Source organism: Dermacentor variabilis, chromosome 7 (genome assembly GCF_050947875.1).
Source record: "Dermacentor variabilis isolate Ectoservices chromosome 7, ASM5094787v1, whole genome shotgun sequence".
Lineage (NCBI taxonomy): Eukaryota > Metazoa > Arthropoda > Arachnida > Ixodida > Ixodidae > Dermacentor > Dermacentor variabilis.
Window position 1 is genome coordinate 41,894,123 of NC_134574.1, and position 17,532 is coordinate 41,911,654.

Here is a 17,532-nt window from a genome sequence, read left to right on the forward strand (position 1 = left end):
AAAGCCCATCACGAAGCCAAATTCGCGACTGCATGCCTACGCTTTGCATACTGATAGAATAATTTTGACAACATGGAGTGCTAAACGATAGCGTTTATTACATCTGATGGGCTACATCAATGTAAGGTTGGGCCTTTTGCACTCTGTAATGCCCCAGCTGCGTTTGAAGGGATAATTTACCCTTAATTCGAGTCCACGAATGGTCAGTCTGCCTTTGTTACCTCGTCGATATCTTGCGCATGTCCGCTGAAATGCATGGCGCGCCGATGCGTGTGAACGCTGAGGAAAATGTAATATAGCAAATGGGTTACTCTCACACGCCTCTTTCTGTAAACGCTGCGCCATCTATTGGCACCACCGAGAAGTGCACGTGGGGCCTTCGAAACGAGCAGAGTGGCGCACCGGTGCCTCCAAAAGCTGAGCATTGTTCCTTCACTTGACGTGCACTCAGTGGCACATAAGTGGTGACACAAGTTATCGAGAGCCTAATGAAAGAGCATTATATACCCTGTGAATTTATGGTGCACCTTGCACAAGTGGTGGCAGGAAAGGCGTTCCACGAGAACCAACTCATTATCAGTGAATTTGTGGCGAAGCGTGCTTATGCATCAGGTTATCCTTAAGGAACTCTGGAGAGGTTGGTTTGATCCTGCTCAGCTAACGAGAAATTTAAGGAATATTTTTCACAAATCCAAAAAAGAACAATCGCAGTGGCATATACCTACTTACACACGTGGAATTCAAGGGTGAATTTTGAACACCAAGACGAACCTACAGGCTCATACTCAGTGCCACAAGCTGCCTTCAGCGAAGACCAGCCCTGGCCATGTGGTACATACCCAGTAGTCCATGTTGGCAACAGAGTTTTTTCGACGATTTTCTCCGCTTCCGTGTCTAAATTGACTAATATTCGAGTGAAAGGGGTTCGCTTATGAGTGGTACGTATGCACACGTTGCCACATGCTCAGTAACTCAAGTTTTTCGGACGGCTGGTTTTATTCTCTCTTACCTAGAGAGCAGCACGGTTCTATACCCATCCTACGACGAACTACGCAATGACCCAGGTAAACAGGAAAACGGTAAGATACAAACATGCATAGCTAGGAACATGGATAGTTAGGTAGTCAGATAGATAGAGAGTCAGATAGATGGATAGATAGATAGATAGATAGTCATACAGATAGATAGAAAGGTAGTTGCAAATAGACATATAGATAGATAAATAGATAGACACATTGATAAATAGATAGATAGATAGATAGATAGATAGACAGACAGATAGATAGATAGATAGATAGATAGATAGATAGATAGATAGATAGATAGATAGATAGATAGATAGATAGATAGATAGATAGATAGATAGATAGATAGATAGATAGATAGATAGATAGATAGATAGATAGATAGATAGATAGATAGGCAGGTAGGCAGGCAGGCATACAGGCAGTCAGACAAACAAATAAACAAGCAGGGAGGCTCGGGGAAGCTCGTGACGTACAGTACGAATGGTAACGCTTTAAAAATATCTGTGCAACAAAATTTCTTACAAATTGCGCATTCCCTCATGAGGGCCTCATAGTATGAGCAATACAGACTTCTACAGACGCAGTAGAGACTTATACCAGGAGGAAACACGTGTGCTCATCGAAACAACGGTGAAATATTGCAATACAAGCTCTATCTGCAAAAATACAGCTTATTGAATCACGATGTTATAGGACCGCTAAATCAAAAGAAGAAGAAAAATTAAACAAAATGAGAAGAAAACAATCAAGAAGTGCGATGTAGCGATTATGCTTATGCTCGTAGTGATGACAGTGCTCATGTTTGCCAGTGAATATAGTTAAAACCAATAATACCATAAAAATATTACGCGCCCAACTGCCTTAAACAGGCTTATGAGTTTATGTGGAAATTTTAAAAGAAATCAGCGTGAGATGCGTGGGGAACAGAATTCAGGAGAAATGTTGAGAAAGAGAGGCGCAAAGAAAGGAATAAGTAAAGAAAATTGGGCACTGATATTTCTGCGTAATACGCAATGGCGTACAATGGTAACGTCCTTCAGTGTATCCTACAATGAGGAGAAAGAATTCAGCGCGTGAAAGGTGAATGGAGGTGGCAGAGCAGAATAAAGTTTGTCGAATTGATTTATGTTTTCTGAGTATGCGAATAAAAAGTTCACTCTGCGGGTCTGTTGCTTGAGGAGGCTAAATGGCCTAAGACACCGTGATATTGCAATGGTCCCTGTGTAAATGAGTGCATGTAATGTTCATAGCACGTACGCTCGTCAGCATACGCTCGACACTCAAACAGGATATGCTCCACGGTTTCAATTCCGTCCCAGTTGTTGCAGTGTGGAATTGTCACTTGTCCGAAGCGGTACCATAAGCCATTTCCACAGGCGGTGTTTAGGCGACTACGATTACATAGAGTTTCCAAATGGCAAGGAATGCTGGATGGGAGTCTGGATCTGATATTTGGGTCGATTGAGTAAAGGGTAATGTTTGGTTGGCAAGCTCCACAGCCGGTCCTCTTCTTCAGAAGCAAATCTTTTAGCTAGTTGGGAAGCATCAGACCTAGTGAAATAAATCAACCTGTAGTTTTGGTATTGAAGACCTTTGCGCGCCGCCTCATCTGCTTTTTCGTTGGCTAGAATATAACAGTGAGCCGGTATCCACGGAAGTGCGATAAGGTGGCCTGATTAAATGGACAAGTGATCGAAGTACGCATCGTCGAAAGAAACAAGCTAACGATTGGCCTTTATTAACAGACTGCATGGTGTTTGTAGTGCTCCTATGGAGTCAGTGAAAATCGCCCATTGTTCAGTCGCTCGGCTCAGTGTATAGAGGACAGCTTCTTTGATGCCGTGAGACTCTGAAATCGTTGAGGATGTTCTACACTGCAGCCGATAAGAGGGCTATTGTCTTCTTTCATCATCATCAGCAGCATCAGCAGCCTATTTCATGTCCACTGCAGGACGCAGGATTCCCTCCGCGATTTCCAATTAATCCTGTCCTGCGCCAGCCGATTCCAACTCCTGATTTCCTGATATTTTGTCGCACCACCTAGCCTTCCTTCGTCGTCTACTGCGTTTCGTTCTTTTGGTACCCATTGCGTCACCCTAATGGTCCGACGACTACTTAATCTGTGAATTGCATGACCTGCCCAGCGCCATTTTTTTCTCTTAATGTCTATTAGAATATCGTCTATACCCGTTTCCACTCTTATTCAAACCGCTCTTTTTCTGTCTCTTAATGTTGTGCCTAGCGTTCATTATTCCATCGTTCTTTGCGCAGTACATAATTTGTTCTCAAGTGTCTTTGTCAGCCTCCGAGTCTGCCCCTTATGTCAGCACCGGTAAAATGAACTGATTGTGTACCTGCGTTTTCAATTATAACTGTAAGCCTCCAGTCAGGAGCTCATGATGTCTGTCTGTCGTATGTCTTCTTCTGTGAAATACATTCTCGTGGTCAGGGTTCCGTGTGATTAGTTTACCTAGGTAATGGTACTTCTTTACAGACTCTAGAGGCTGACTGGCGATCCTCAATTCTTATTTCTTTGCCCGGTAATTTATCATTATCTTTGCCTTCTGCATATTAATCTTCAGCCCCACTCTTACACTCTCTTTGTTAAGGGGCTCAATCATTTGTTGTTACTGGTCTGCAGCGCTGTTCGATAGAACAACGTCATCGGCAAACCGAAGGTTGCTGAGGTATTCGCCATGAATCCTTAGTCCCAAACATTGTCAGTTTATTAGCTAGAGCATTTCTTCCAAGCACGCAGTGACTAGCATTAGAGAGATTGTGTCTCCTTGTCTGACTCCTTTCTTTATAAACATCTTCCTACGCTTCCTGAGTAGAATTAAGGTGGCTGTGGAATCTATGTAGATATTTGCGAACGTATTTACGTAAGCGGTCTGTACTCCTTAATTACGCAATGCCTATATGACTGTTCTTATCTCTACTGAATCAAATGCTTTTTCTTGATTTATGAAAGCCATATAAAGAAGCTTATCGTACTCTGCGGATTTCTCGATAACCTGCTTAATGACTTGGGTGTCTTCTATTGTAGAGAATTCTTTCCTGATGCCCGCCTGTTCTCTTGGTTGACAAAAATCCAATCCACGTTATAATTATGAATATCACCAACTTTCGCCTTGTTGAAAAGTTTTGACACCTCCGCGACTTCTATCTTATCTCTTCAGTTGGTCACTTTCATTCTTTGTCGGTGTTTTATTTGTTCCTTTGTTATTTGGGGAACAGCTTGTCTACTGGTTGCCATGGTGGCTTGCCTCCTACTTCAGTTGCTGCCTTGGAAGCCAGGCTCGTTACGCCTTCATTTCGTAGCTCTATGTCATCATCATCATCATCATAATCATCATCATCATCATCATCATCATCATCATCATCATCTCTCCGTTCTAAGGCTGCAAAATTGTTTGCAACTACCAGCCTAAACTTGCCTTGCTTTACACTTACTGCCTCTAAGTTGACCTGTTTCTTCTTGACCAATTTTAATCTTTCTCTCTTCAAATTGAGGTAAATCCTAGAGCTCACTACCCTACGGTCACTGCACTTTACCCTACCGATCACTTCTACATCCTGCACTATGCTGGGATCGGCACAAAGTGTGAAATCTATTTCAATCCTAGTTTCACCATTAGTGCTTTTCCAGGTTCATTTTCTGTTGCGATGCTTCCTGAAATCGGTGTTCAATAATCTGATCCTATTCCTTTCTGCGAATTCTAGTAACACCTCTCCTCTAGCGTTTATAGAATCGACGTCGTAGTTGCCAATTGCCTGTTCACCCACCTGCGTTTTCCCCACTTTTGTATTGAAGTCACCCATTACTACTTTATATCGAGTTTGCACCTGGAATGTAATAGAGCTAATGAGAAGAAGGAAATGGGGTTGGAGGTAACTGACCGCACAGAATTAACCTGCAGCTCTAAACGGTGGCAAGTTGGGAATTGTACTCGTACCGTAAGCCTCAGTGGCGCCTTATTAAATCAGTCAGAGAGGGTTTGATCATTTCGCGCTTGTAAACAATTGGCGGCTGTGTTGCCGCCGCGTTCGTTATACAGTTCTCGGGATTACGAACGCTAAAATCCGCTTGTCTCAAGTCCCATTGCGTCTTAGGTGTGCCCATAGGCTGGAATGCACGTCCCACGGGTGAGGCGCGTCACCCTTCTCGAGTTCATGGACGAGGTCTACGCGAAGACGGTGGTGTGCTGCGGAACATAAAAAGGCCACATAAAAGCCACAGGAGGAAGTACCTCGAGTGGTTCAGGCATCATTATAGATGTGGGGATGCTTAGTATATTTCTCTGCTAAGTAGAGTTGAGTGGTCTGAAGCAGCGCGGTCTGTGGCATGCGAGTCTCTGTTCCATTTACGCCGATTACAAACTGGTTTAAAGGTTCATGCGAAAGTGTCCAGGAAGGAACAGTCGGAGGCATTAATTTCTGTGGCTGAACATCGGAAGAAGGTGCAGAATTTGCACAGCTTGGTCAAAGCCAGAATTACTGTGGGTCACGTGGACGCGGTATATGAAGTGTTCCTTCCCTTAGAGCACATGCCGTCGATATTTACTCATTGTTTCTTGGGAAGCGATTACATCTAGCGGTAGACACCCTGCTTCCGCTGTTCCTGAGGCTGAAGAGTCCATCGAGAGGCCAAAGCCAATCGGCAGGCAGCTGTTCCGCACGGCTTCCAGAATCCTCTTCTTAGCTGGCGATAACCTCTGAAGCACCGGTAGGCAATAGCGTAGTGTACCTTCAATATCATCATCATCGAAATTATCAGCCTGGTTGCGCCCACTGCAGGGCAAAGGCCTCTCCCATAGTTCTCCATTTACCCCGCTCACGTACTAATTGTGGCCAAGTTGTCCCTGCAAACGTCTTAATGTCATCCGCCCACCTAACTTTCTACCGCCCTCTGCTACCCTTCCCTTCCCTTGATATCCAGTGACTAACCCTTAATGACGATCGGTTATCTTCTCTCCTCATTACATGTCCGGCCCATGCCCATTTCTTTTTCTTGATTTCAACTAAGATGCCATTTACCCGCGTTGGTTCGCTCACCCAATCTGCTCTTTTCTTATCCCTTAACGCTACACCTATCATTCTTCTTTCGTTAGCTCGTTGCGTCGTTCTCAATTTCAGTAGAACCCTTATCGTAAGCCTCCACGTTTCTGCTCCGTACGTGGGTACTGTTAAGACACATCTGTTATATATTTTTCTCTTGAGGGATAATGGCAACCTGTTGTTCATATTCCGAGAATACCTGCCAAACGCACCCCAGCTCATTATTATTCTTCTGATTATTTCAGTCTCATAATCCGGATCCACAGTCACTACCTTTCTAAGTAGATGTATTCCCTTACCACTTCCAGTGCCTCGCTACCTATGGTAAACTGATGTTCTCTTCCGGGACTGGTAAACATTAGTTTTCTGCAGATTAATTTTTAGACCCACCCTTGTGCTTTGCCTCTCCAGATTAGTGAGCATGACTGGCAGTTGCTCCCCTGTGTTACTAAGCAAGGCAATGTCATCAGCGAATCGCAAATCAATAAAGTATTCTCCATTAACTCTTATCGCCAATTCTTCCCAATCCATGTCTCTGAATACCTCCTGTAAACACGCTGTGAATAGCATCGGAGAGATCGTATGACCCTGCTTGACGCCTTTCTTTATTGGAATTTTGTTGCTTTCTTTGTGGAGGACTACGGTGGCTGTGGAGCCTCTATAGATATCTTTCAGTATTTTTACATACGGCTCGTCTACATCCTGATTCCGCAATGATTCGATGACTGCTGAGGTTTCGACTGAATCAAACATTCTCTCGTAATCAATGAAAGCTATATATAAGGGTTGGTTATATTCCGCACATTAATCTAAGAGCTGATTGATAGTGTGAATATGGTCTACTGTTGGCAAGCCATTATCGAATTCTGCCTGGTCCTTTGGTTGACGGAAGTATAAGGTGTTCCTCATTCTATTTGCAATTACCTTAGTGAATACATTGTAGACAACGGACAGTAAGCTGATCAGTGTACAATTTTTCAAGTCTTTGGCGTCCCCTTCCTTATGGATTAGGATTATTTTAGCGTTTTTCCAAGATTCCGGCACGCTCGACAACATAAGGCATAAGGCATACAGGGTGGCCAGTTTTTATAGAACAATCTGCCCACCATCCTTCAACATATCTGCTCCCCAGCTGCCTTCCCCTTTTGCATAGCTCCCAAAGCTTTCTTTACTTTTTCCGGCGTCACTTGTGGGATTTCATGTTCCTCTAGATTATTCTCTCTTCCATTATCGATGTTGTTGCCACTGGTACTGTGTAAATCTCTATAGAACTCATCAGCGACTTGAAGGATCTCTTTCATATTAGTAATCAAATTGCCGGCTTTGTCTCTTAACGCATGCACCTGATTATTGCTTATTCCTAGTTTCTTTTTCACTTATTTTAGCCTTCCTCCGTTCCTGAGAGCATGTTCAATTCTATCCATATTATACTTGCTTATGTCAGCTTTCTTAGGCTTGTTGATAAACTTCGAAAGTTCTGCCAGTTAGAGGCTTTCATACTTTGGTGTTTCTTGATCAGATCTTTCGTCTCCTGCGATAGTTTACTGGTATGCAGTCTAACGCAATTGCCACAGACTTTTATTGCAGACTCCTTAATTCTGCCCACAATATTATCGTTCATTGCTTCAACACTAAGGTCCTCTTCCTGTGTTAAAGCCGAATACCGGTTCGGTAGCTTGATCCGGAATTCCTCTATTTTCCCACTTACTGCTAACTCATTGATCGGATTCTTATGTACCAGTTTCTTCTGTTCCCTACTCAAGGCTAGGTTAATTCGAGTTCTTACCATCCTATGGTCACTGTAGCGCACCTTGCCGAGCCTGTCCACATCTGTATGATGCCAGGGTTAGCGCCGAGTAGAAAGTGTATTTCATTTCTAGTCTCACCATTCGGCTCCTCCACGTCCATTTTCGGCTATCCCGCTTGCGGCAGAAGGTATTCATTATCAGCTTATTATTCCGTTCTGCAAAGTGTAATAACAACTCTCCCCTGCTATTCCTAGTGCCTATGCCATATTCCCCCACTGCCTTCTCTCCAGCCTGCTTCTTGCCTACCTTGGCATTGAAGTCGCCCATTAGAAAAGTGTATTTTGTTTTGACCTTACCCTTCACCGCTTCCACGTCTTCATAGAAGCTTTCGGCTTCCTGGTCATCTTGACTGGATGTAGGGGCGTACATCTGTGCGACCTTCAATTTGTATCTCTTACTAAGTTTCACAACAACACCTGCCATCCTCTCGTTAATGCTATAGAATTATTGTATGTTACCAGCTATATGCTTCTTAATCAGGAATCCGGCTCCTAGTTCTCACCTCTCCGCTAAGCCCCGGTAGCACAGGACGTGCCCGCTTTTTAGCACTGAATATGTTTCTTTTGTCCTCCTAACCTCATTGAGCCTTCAATATAGGAGTTTTCAAGTCATACCATTGAGTGGCAGTGGTAGCCCATCGTATACCCGCAATAAATTTGAAAAATGATGATGCTGGAGCGATCCTGGCACGCAGATTTTTTTTAACTGAGTTTACCAAGAGAGATTTCTGTCTTTTACTACTCCAGGGAAACGCTGTGACCATACATATGGCAGCGGCCGTCTTGCGAGTAAGAGCAGGTGTTTGGTCATTTTGTATCTCATAAAACCATGACTGTGCTTTTTTCTGGCGAGAAGTGAGGAGTCCAGAGAACCAATTACATGCAGCGGTTCGGTAATGCTTTTTGAAGTCGTTGTTGGGTGAAATAGCGCGAACTTGATGCACCCCGGTTGCAGATATCATCGGCATAGGTTGTGATGCGTACTCATCATGGCAGGTTCCTTGTTACGGACATCAGAGTGAGATTCAGTAGGAGCGGGATGAGCACAGCACCCTCGCGTACGCCCTTCCCCACAGCGTAAGTCTGTGTAGGTCCATTCGGAGTAATCATAAATATTTTGCGTTCTGGTAAATAGTTTTGTATCCACTTGTATAGCTTTCCGCCAAGGCCGATACTAGCCAAAACTTCGAGATTGGTGTCGTCAAAAATGGAGTCAGGAACTGAAATAAAAACATCTTCTTCAAGCGAAGACATTAGGGCGCTGGCATAATCAGTAGCAGACCTGCTTTGGGGGACGCAGTTCATTTCTTAATGAAACCTGTTGTAGCTTTCGAGTAACCATCTAATGCGCTTGAAGATCATCCGCTCGATAAGCTTGCCAACACAGCTCAGTAGGGCGACGCGCTAGAAAGACTCGTAGGTTGTTGGCTGTTTAAAAGGCTTCAGAATCGGCACGATGTTTGCCAGCTTCCCTTCCCGTTGTGACATCGCCAGACATTCATGATGAATGGTAATATTGTCACGTGGTAGTGATAGTGAAGAAAGCAAAACGGTGAATGGCGCAGCTAGCATATTATTGGGCGAACTTATGCCCACAAAAGAAGCTACATTCAAAGAATAGCAATAGTGGCGAACACGATCGGTGGTAGTCGCAAATCTGATCAACGGGTCAAACGCGTCGGCTTTTATATATAAACATTAGTTGTGGAATGTTCCAGAGTAATCGCTGGTACCCGCGTGTCTTACACATATTTCTACGCCATTAGCACCCCGCATATATGGAATCAGATCACACAAGGTTCGCTGACGCACAGCGGATGAAACCATCGATAACATTCCAGAAATTTCCGATACATGCAGGCGCGTGCTGTGCTATGCGAAAACATTTGTTAGGTGCTGAAACGGTGTCGCCCAATAAAGATAAACAATTCCACGTGTCTATGCCCCCTCTTAAAAAGCATCGACCCGATGCTGCAAACAAACGAAAGTAATGAACAAACACACCCGTATCAAAGAAACAGCATAGTAAGGAATTTCATCAGCGTGCGTAAGGGGCTTAAGACGCACAACGTGGGCCACTTGATATTGTGCGCGACGCCGCTTTGAATGCGAAATGCCGTCTGGCACGACCTCAAAGTCCCGTTTGCCAATACGTGTTATGATCTTGTAAGGTCCAAAATAGCGTCACAATAGTTTCTCAATGAGTCCTCGTCGGCGTATCGGGGCCCACACTCAAACACGGTCGCCATGCTGGTGCTTAGACATGACGTAGCGTCGTCGGAGGTTGTAGTGTCGGCTGTCGGTACGCTGCTGGTTCTTGATCCGAAGGCAGGCGAGCTGTCGGGCTTCTTCGGCACAAAGGAGATAGGTGGGCACGTCAAGATTCTCTTCAGTGGTGACGTGCGGCAGCATGGCTTCGAGAGTCGTAGTCAGGTTCCTCTCGTAAACCACCTCGAAGGGCGTGATCTCTGTTTTTTATTTCACCACCGTATTGTAAGCGAAGGTTACGTACGGCAGGACGGCATCCCAGGTCATGGGTTCGGCGTCGACGTACATTGCTAGAATGCGGGTGTGAGTCTTATTCAGGCGTTGCGTGAGACCGCTGTGGGTGGTAGGCCATTGTCATCCTGTGCCTTATCTGACTGCACTGCAGACTGGCTTGGGTGAGCACTGCTGTAGACATCGTTCATCTGTAGGTGATGAGGATTAATGGGGCACAATGTCGCAGCAGGATGTTCTCCCCGAAGCATTTCGCCACTTCGGCTGTGCTACCTTTCGCCAGAGGTTTCGTTTCAGCGAAGCGGGTGAGGTAGTCAGTAACTACGACGATCCACTTATTTCCGGTTGTTGATGCTGGAAAGGGTCACAAAATGTCCATCCCAATCGGCTGCAACGGTCAGCAAAAAGGCTCGATCGGCTGTAGCAGTCCCGTAGGTCTTGTCGGTGGTGTCTTGTGGCGTACAAGTATCCGCATGTCTTGACGTAACGGGTGACATCGGCGATCAGGTGCGGCCAGTAATACTATTCCTGTATGTTCGATAGCATTCGGGAGAATCCGAGGTGTCGAGCAGTCGGATCGTCATGCAGGGCGCGCAGTACATCTGGACGCAGCACTGGTGGATCAATGAGAAGGTAGTTGTAGCAGACTGCTGAGAAGCTCTCCATTACAAGTATGTTGTTTTGAATTGAGAATGAAGACGATCATCGCTTAAATGCCTTGGGGACACCGTCGGCGCGCGCTTTTAAATACTCGACGAGGCATTTTAGCTCCGGGTCGGCCCGTTGCTGTTCAGTAAGTCTTCCCCGCTTATTATTCCAATGAAGGAGTCATTATCCTCGTCATCTCGCGGCGGCGAGTGAATGGGGGCGCGCGATAGGCAATCGGTATCAGAGTGTTTTCTTCCGGACTTCTTGGTTACAGCGATGTTGTATTATATTAGTCTGAGGCTCCACTGCGCCAGCCGTCCTGAAGTATCCCCTAAATTCGCCAGCCAACACAATGCGTGATGGTCTGTGACGACTTTGAATGACCTGCCATAGAGGTGATGGCAAACTTTTGCTGTTGCCTAAACGTTAACGAGGCATTGCTTTTCGGTCGCAAAGTAATTGCATTGCGCTTTTGACAGTGACCGGCTCGCGTAAGCTATCACCCGTTCAAATTCGTCTTTTCTTTGGAGTAGAACGGCACCGAGTCCTAGGCTACTGGCGTCAGTATGGAACCCTGCATGGGCGTACTCGTCCAAGTGCGCAGGTACCGGTGGTGACTGCACGTCTCATTTGAGTTTTTCAAATGCGCCAGCCTGAGGCGTTTCCCACTTGAACTCGACATCACATTTAGTTAGATGTGTCAACGGCTCAGCGATGGCTGAAAATTTCTTGAAAAAGGCGCATGTAGTAGGCACACATGCCAAGGAATCTACGCATTGCCTTCTTGCCGATGGCCTGCTAGAACGTTGAGAAGGCGTCTGTCTTCTGTGGGTCGCAGCGGACTCCAGATTTGGTGAACACCTGGCCCAGGAACAGAAGCTTATCGTAAGCGAAGCGGCTGTTTTCCGGCTCCAGAGTCAGCCGTGATGACTTGATGGCCTCTAGTAATGTCGCAAGCCACCGAAGGTGATCGTTGAAATTTCCGGCAAGGTCGACGACGTCAACCAAGTATACAAGACAGGTCTGCCACTTCAACCCTTCCAACACCAAGTCCATGACGCGCTGGAACCTTGCAGGCCCCGAGAAAAGTCCGTGTGGCATGACCTTGAACTTGTAGAGGCCATCTGGCGTAATGAAGGAGGTCTTTTTCCGATCTTTCTCGCCGACTTCTATTTGCCAGTAGTCAGACTTGAGATCCATCAACTAGAAATATTTAGCGTTGCAGAGCCGATCAAATCCACCATCTATCCATGGGACGGGGTATACGTCCTTTTTAGCGATCTTGTTCAGTCGGCGATAATCGACACGAAAGCGTACGCTTCCGTCTTTTTTCTTTTCTAAAACAGGAGGTGCTCACAGGCTTTTAGATGGCTGGATGATGTTGTCGCACAGCACTTTGACGACTTCTTTTCTTATAGGCAGGTTGCGAACGTAGTTCCCGCGCCTACTAGGGCGCCCCTCGCGGCGGCGAGCGCGGAACCGGCAGGATACGACCGGCCTGCTTGCGTTGGGAAAGCCTGTCTGTGCACTGTTTCGCGCGTAGCTGTTGCCTTTTCTGAGCAATGCCAAAGTGCAACCCGAGCTGTTGCGAAGTGGGCTGCAACAGCCCGTACACCAACTAACGATGAACAAAGTTTATCAGGTTTCCAAGCTGACCGTCTGAAGTAGAACGGCGTCAACACTGGATAGCGCTCGTCCGATGACTTAAGCTGTTTTATGTTTCGGCGTTATGCCAGGTGTGTTAACGCTGAATTATTGGCTTTTTCAGCAATGATGGCAGCAACGGGACACATTCAGTGCGTACCAGGATATGCAGAAAACAAAGTAGTTTGTTTCCACACTGTACCGAAATAAAGCTGTGGTACTCTTTCCCATTCCTCTCCCATTCAAACAGCGCTATGACTTGCTGAGAGATTTGAGGAGGGGTTGCAACTGGCTGAGCTGGCGCCCTTCTGCGCTCAGCATATCAACTAAGGGACAGTTGAGATCAAAATTTTTGACGACGTGATTTATTGGAACCTCCTTTGCACGCACTGCAAAATCACAACATAAAAGTATCGCACTTTCAGTAACTTGGGCGAAAATATTTTCCCAGCGTAGCCTAACACAACTGGTAAGTTCCTCACCTTTATTTGTGTTAGGGGACAGCAAGGTTAGAATACCTCAGGTAGGTCTTACAAGTCGTTCGTACTCCCTACGTTCTTGGATGAGATGTTTTGGTTTCGCATTTGCCGTCCTGTATGTACAGGAAAACTACCGTGGCGTCCTTGCACTTCCCTGCGATGCCCCCGCATTCTTGGATAAGATGTTTTGGATTCGCATTTGCCGTCCTGTACGTACAAGGAAACTACCGTGGCGTCCTTGCACTTCCCTGCGATGCCAGCACGGCAATCGCAGCTCCCCGCTAGGATTTGTCTGCTGTCGCCGATCTTCAAGAATCAATGTCACCTACAATTTCATGCGTCCACACCGTAGATAACGAAGTAACTTACGCTGAGCTTCACGCATCTCGCTGATGCGTTATTTTTCGTTTGCGGAATACACCTAACAGTCACTTCCGATCAGTGCGAGTTGAACACTTTCCTCAAGTCGTAGACGTGCCCCACTTCAAACAGACGACTTCCTTTCTCTAAATTCGTTTCACGAAAAAAGCTGTCAAGATCTTGTAATTCCCGAAACCTGGTTAAATTTAATATCGGCACACTGTTTCGCGCCATCGCTACCGTACTGACAGGGCGCCAAACACGCAGCGCGAGCTGCTGACTCCGTGAGTAATCCTACCGCATTCGCGCAACTATTCGTCAGATGGCGGTAGGGGTCCGAAAGACGGGGCGCCGCCTAGCACTTGCAACGTACCCATAGCTTCACGTACTCGCTTCGAAAGTCGGTAAGGGCTCTAGCAGAGTGGTACATCGCACTCTTCGGTATTATGGGATCCTTTGTGGCTGGTATTTGTCGAATCCTCGATGACGTCGAGAATCAGTCTTTGTATCGTCGAAGCAGATTTCTGAGCTGTTGCTGCTTAATCACGAGGAGACCTGGATTTATGTCGAAGCCTAGCTCGGGAACTGCGGTCGTCAGGGTATATGCGGCAGAATACGGGAGGGCAAACGCATTGCTTGTTTCCAGAATCTCCTCGATGTATGCGATCGTCGTGTCCTTGTTGATGTGCTTGCGCTCCTGGCTCAAGTTTGTAAGCAACACTTTCTTTTTTCCTCCGTGCAGTCAAGCGATCCCTCTTCAGACCCTAATTTCACGGTCGAGTAGTATATGTTGGTCACCTTCGACGACAGCTTCTACGTCTGGAAGTGTTTTGGCGCCGATGGGAATGATAATGTTGGAGCGAGGTGGGATGCTGATTTATTACTCGAGGACATTCAAGGTGCGGTGACTACGACAGCTCTCCGGCGGTATCGCTTACCTTCCGACAGCGTTATCCACGTCGACTTTGGGTCGATTATTGCGCCATGTTGGTTCAGGAAGTCCCAGCCAAGAATAACGTCTTGCGAACACTCTTGGAGGACAGGGAAGGTGGCTGGGTAGGTCCGGTTTTGAACTGTAATTCTTGCGGTGCAGGTTCCAGTGGGCGTTATATGTCCTGCAGCGGTCCGAAGTTGAGTGCCTGCCCATGCAGTCTAAACCTTCGTCAACTGGGCGGTGAAAGGTCCACTTATGACGGAGTAGTCCGCTCCTGTATCTAGTTAGGCGGTGACAGCATGGCCGTCGAGAAGCACGTCCAGATCGGTGGTTCTTTGTCGTGCGTTGCAGTTAGGTCTTGGAGTCGGATCAGGTGTGCATCATATTGAACTGAACCTGGAACGCTGCGTCCTCAAGTCGTCTTTCGTCGGCCTATTCTTGACATTATGGCATCGTCGGAATGGCGGCGTCTCGTTGATACATCATCGAGATCGTCTTTTCGGCGTCTTGGTCGGCGGCGGAAGATCTTCGTCAGTTCGATGAACAGCAACCGCACCTCCATCGGGTTCTGCCTTTAGTTTTCCGGATACGGGCTTACCGACCGGCGCCGGGCTAGGCCGGTGTAGGGACGGCACTGCGACGACAGGTAGCGGCCTGTAGACGGTGAACAGGACGGTCATCAAGGGCCCCACTGTGTGGCCACGAGATAGTAGGCGATGCCATATGGGCGTTCAGCTTGCTGTGGGCGCGGTACGTTGATGGCGAACCCTTGGAGTCCCATGTCGTGGTAAGGGCATCGGCTGTTGATGTGCCCGGCTTCTCTGCAGCAATCGCAAAGTGAACGGCGGTCATCGCCCCATGCAGTCTTCCTTTGAAATGCTGCGTGGGGCGATGACTTGGCGTGCTGGCGGACTACGGAACTGTGTCTTCACTAGGCCCTGCCGTGGGCACGTAGGTGGAACGCGACGGTGGGCTACAGTGGCGTATGTCATTGCTTGCGGCTGAGGCTGCGGCTAGTAAGGGGCTACTCTGAGTTGTTGGAGCTCCACAGGCACGACGTCGGCAATCGAAGCGACTTGAGGCTGTGATTAAGGCAACAGCTTCTGTAGCTCGTCCTGCACGAGCGCTCGTATAGTCTCCCGCAGGACTTCGGTGGTTAGTGACTGACCTACAGCGTGGTTTGTTGATTTGAACTGGTTGTTGCGGTCGAATTTCCATTTCCGCATTTCTAGCGTCGTCTCGATTCCGGTGGACTCGTGGACGGTCTTTGGTGGGGTTCGTACTATTCCGGCGAAAAGCTCTTCCTTCACACCACGCATGAGTAGGCGGACTTCCTTCTCCTGCGACATTTTTGGGTCGGCGTGGCGGAATAGGCGGTTCATTTCTTCTTAAAGATGGCAACATTCTCATTTGGTAGCTGCACTCGGGTTTCTAGCATAGATTCGGTCGTTTCCTTCCAGACTACGCTCGTAAAGGCCCGCAGGAACCCGCTAGGGAATACTTCCCACGTTGTCAAGGACGATTCCGGGTTCACAAACCACGTTCTGGTGGCGTATTCTAAGGAGAAATATACATTACGCAGCTTGTCGTCGGAGTCCCAGTTGTTGAAAGTCACGATTCGTTCGTAGGTCTCCACCTAGAATTCCGCTCTTCAGTCGCTGGTCCATGGAAGGTTGGAGGGTCGCGAGTTTGTTGCAGTTGAATGGGGACGCTTGGGTGGCCGTTGGGGTTGTCTTGGTCCCGAACTTCTTGGTCGCTTTAGGTAGAAGTCCGTGCTCCGGGGGCAGCTGTTGCAGTGGGCGGTTTGCTCGATGATCCCGGACGACGTTGGTTTTGTGTTTGTGGTCCGGGCTTGCATCTCGGCTTGTCGGGGCATTCGGTAAATGAACGAACAAGCACCTCCACCACATGTCACGTGGTAGTGACTCTGAAGAAGGCAAAACGTCGAATAGCGAAACTAACGTTTTAATGGCCGAACTTGTGTCCACAAAAGCAAGTTACACTCGAAGGACAGCAATAGCGGAGGACACGATCGGCGGTGTCGAAAATGTGATCAGCGTGTCAAGCGCGTCGGATATTATAGATCCGTCATTAAATGTTCCAGATTAAACGCTGAGACCCGCGTGTCCTGCGCATAGTTCTACACTATTGGCGTGACACATACACGGGATAAGATTACACAAGGTCCCGTGACGGAGCGGATGGAGCCATCGATCCCATTCGAGAAACTTCCGATACATGCCGTAGCGTCCTGCTCTGTGCAATAACATGCGTTAGGCGGTGAAACGTGGTCGCCCAATAAAGATAAACAAGTGCAGCTTACAATATTCCAGGTGTCGCAGTCGGGGTGCGGCGCGACTTTGCGATGGCTTTATAGCTTATTTTGTCATGGCCCAGGGATGTGTGTTTGATTCAGCGATTGTGGTAGTGAGATCGTCAATTGTGAAAGGCAGATACAAAGCTGGCCCTGCTGCCTGTGGGATGCCAGACTGACTATCTGTCTAGAGAATCGAAGGCCTTGAACCCGCTGATAGTAGTCTGCAGTATTCATCTGAGATATTTTTGAGAATATTTCGTTCATGCACAGAGAGGGCAGCAAAGGGGTGGAGCTTTTGGGGTGGCGTGCGCATGCCTTCAAAGATCCGCCAAATTTTGGCTACACGTTGCCGCACATGCAACATAGAACAGAAGTCGCACCATCTTTGCCGATTACATGTTTCCAGGTATCGCCGGATATGACGTTTTGTCCATCGGCATTCAGGGAGGTCTTCAAGGCAATTTATGCGTAAAACTTTCCTTTCAGCTCGCCTGCGAATGACACAGAGTCTTTTAAACTTCTGGTCACTTGGAGGTAAGCTGTCTTTTTAGTAGAAATTCTTATGTATTTGCTCAGACAATGAACCGTTGTAGTGAGTAACACCTCGTCCTGGGTTGAAGCAGTAATTCGCCTGCCTGCAGCGTAATTGTATGCATCGTCTTACGTAGATTTTGTACGAAATTTCCTTGGTAACATCTGGGCGCAGACAGCTGATAAAAGAATAGGGTAATTGTCACGCTTGCGTGCTTCCAATTCGG